The 3,200-nt window shown below is 25.7% G+C and overlaps 1 long non-coding RNA gene across 1 annotated transcript; it reads right to left on the reverse strand.

Annotated features, from left to right (window-relative positions):
- Positions 1 to 1,665: 1,665 nt before the first annotated feature.
- LOC148235864 (uncharacterized) lies at positions 1,666 to 2,480 on the reverse strand. Its single transcript, XR_015809358.1, has 3 exons — positions 2,454 to 2,480; positions 1,854 to 2,115; positions 1,666 to 1,782 (listed from the first exon to the last, which is right to left on the reverse strand). It is a non-coding gene; the product is annotated as an uncharacterized LOC148235864 (long non-coding RNA).
- Positions 2,481 to 3,200: the final 720 nt, after the last annotated feature.

Below are 3,200 nucleotides of genomic sequence, written 5' to 3' on the forward strand. Positions count from 1 at the left end.
TTAATTTCATGTGTTTCAAGATGCATGTAACTGAAAGTAATCAAACAATACGAATGCAATATTATCAAACACAATTCAAAGGTATTGAAGCATGTATATGAAAAGATCTTCACATACATATTTGTATTTCAACGAAAATATCCTGCAAAACTTTTACATATTCTAGTTTAAAAAAAAATGGAAATAAGAAAAACTTCAATAATTAATTGACAAAACTAATAATTACCTACGTGTATTATTGAAAAAAACTGAGTTTAATAATATTAATATACTTTATACCGTATTTGTAAATAAAATTTTATTAGTACTACATCTGTCGGAATATTACCTTACTAATAAATTTTGACTGCAAATAAATATTATATTTAAAAATTTTTGATACAGATGTCGCTACTAAATTTACTAAATACATTTCTCTTAAATAATAATATTTATTTATTTATTTTGCAAATAATTCAAATATAATTAAAAAAATATTTATTATAAAATATTATTCGTATGAATAAATTAAAAATAAAATTTATTTTAAAAGTTTTTACTAGTACTAGCTAGATGTCACTCTTCTTAAAAAAGTTTTTCCTGATACCTTGGTAATATTAATATATAATCTTGGTAAATTATTACCTTTGTAATAATTAATATAAAATACTTAAAATTTTAAACTTTTCCTCGTACCAAATTTCGTTGAATTTGTTGTCATTATGCTTTGAATACATTATTAAGCTCATTGTGGACTAAGATATTACATCATTATAATGCAAATTGAACTGCGATTAATATTACGTTTCGATGAACAAATTTCTAGAATTCATTAAAAGAAATTTCTGAAGCTCGATTTCATTTTATTTTTGGATGAAATTATCTGTATCATACAATTATATTGTATTTTTTGTGTAATCTATTTATTTTTAGCTTCTGAATCAATATTTGTTTAGAGTCTAAAGAAACTTAGCTTAGGTTTTGCCATAGTGACTGTTTATGGCAATTACCAGGTTAGTACTGTAGTTTTAAAAAACTATGCGGTGTATTTTATTATTTTTACTATATTTTAAATTACTTGAAATCTTACATATAATTGTTCTAAGACGCGCATATTTTAAAATGAAACATATTACATTTAATTTGTATGAACGGTGTATAATACATGTAAACAAATGAAATATATTTAATTATAATTAATAAAAATAAAAATAGAGTTAGTACGATGATTTTCAAGCCTCCGCTAATGAATTCTTTTGTTGTCGACCAATGAAAAATAAGCTTTTAAATATAAAACAAGATGGCCGACAGTAACGTAACAACAGTTGTAAATAATTTTGCTACGCGAGAATATTTTTCATTATTGTGGTGTGTGCATTGTTCGATTTGACTGAATATAAATATTCGGATTGCAGATTAGCTAGGTATGTTATAACTATGAAAATGAAATATATACATATGTGTGTAAAGATTATAAGAATACATTGATTAAACTAGATAAACAATCATAAAACAATCTTCGTAATGAAATCTTCCAATTTTGAGTTCCCGTCGACGGGCTCCGAGGCCAAAAAGTGAGTTTTTCCTTTTACAATACATAAAAATTATCATTGTTTCTGATTTAAAGCACATATTCGTTAGATTTGACTGAACATAATTACTCGAATTGCAAATAAATCAGGTACATTTTAAACGGGAATGTGTAATATATCCTTAGTATAGGCGGCGTCGCAGTGGGGACACTATATATATTATATATAGCCCCATGGGCAGCTTATAAATGTGTAGTTTCTTGGATGCTATCTAATAGATGATATTTTACAATGATTATAAATATATGATTACATACCTGGAATAGTCGATAGGCAAAATACCTAGGAGTGAATTATTTTTATTTCCGATGTGGCAAAATATGTATCTACGTCATGGTTTTTTATTATTTTTTCTTCTGTGCAATAATTTCTCTTTTGGAACAGCCAAATTCAGGATATTTAGTAACATCAAACTTATGTAGTATGTTCATTTTAAAGAGATAATACTTGCTGACAGTGACTCAACTTTAGATTATTTACTTTTTGTTTATATACACAAATTCTACGTTGTCGTCATATAGGTCATCAAATTGTTCCATCATTGCTTCTGAAAAATAATTTAAAACAATAAGACTTTTAGCAAGAGTTAAATTGTTTTGTAATATGTTTAATTAGCTTTTGTATGTATATCTTTAATTGCCAAAACAACGCTGTTTGTCTTTGAATATTAGAACCTAGAAAGTCAATAGTAATTTTGTTGCAATAGCCGTGATATTATTCATATAACCAAACACCCTCTGGCACATAATTTCATAATTTAAAGCTTTGTTTTTATTGGCTGTAATTCAAATGCTACAGCATTTTTAATCATCTTCGATTAACACTTTGTACGAAAAATTCTGTGATTATAACATATTTCACTATTTATTTAATTGCACTAACCTGCGCGTGGCGCGTGTCTGACAGTTGGCAAGAGTTGTCATATGTAAGCAAATTTAAAAGTTCAGGGAAGTCCCGGTTTTGTGCGCGCTTGAGAACAAACGACGCAATTGATTTTATCGATTCAAACTGTAAAATACATATCAAAATATGTAGAAAAATCATGAAATTCTAAAAAAAATATTTTTGTAACTTGAGAAAAATATATAATTTTAGTTTATAACGGATTTTAAATATAATATAAATAATGTGGATTTGTATTAGCTTCTCCATAAAGAAAAAATGTGTAATTATTTGGCGAACGTTGGCAATTTCATGTTATATTTTTTAAAAAATATTTTAATTTCGCTTAAAAGGGGCAAAGTCTCAAAGTACTATTCACGCTGTCACAGTGACAGCGCGTAAAGTGCTGTCATTAACAACTAACTACTAATAGAAGAAACACACGGTGTTGCAAAAATCCCATTTACAGACGCGTTAGAGAGGAAACTACACAAAACTGTGAAACATTAATTTAAATTTTTTAAATTATACAATTTCAAGGTTTATTAAAATGTTTCTTTTTCATCATTAAAAAAAATTTTTTTTTTGGATTTTAATTTTTTAAAATTTATTATAGATTTTAGATATGCTTAGTTTATTATAAATTTTAAATACAGGGAAATTTTTTTTCACTTAATTATTATTAAAATATATAATGCTGCGCAGAAAAAAACTATACTTTAAAAAATCATAATATTTTTATTGAAA

This window comes from Plectrocnemia conspersa, unplaced genomic scaffold (assembly GCF_051122295.1).
Source record: "Plectrocnemia conspersa isolate PC_06_02 unplaced genomic scaffold, ASM5112229v1 ptg000004l, whole genome shotgun sequence".
Taxonomy (NCBI): domain Eukaryota; kingdom Metazoa; phylum Arthropoda; class Insecta; order Trichoptera; family Polycentropodidae; genus Plectrocnemia; species Plectrocnemia conspersa.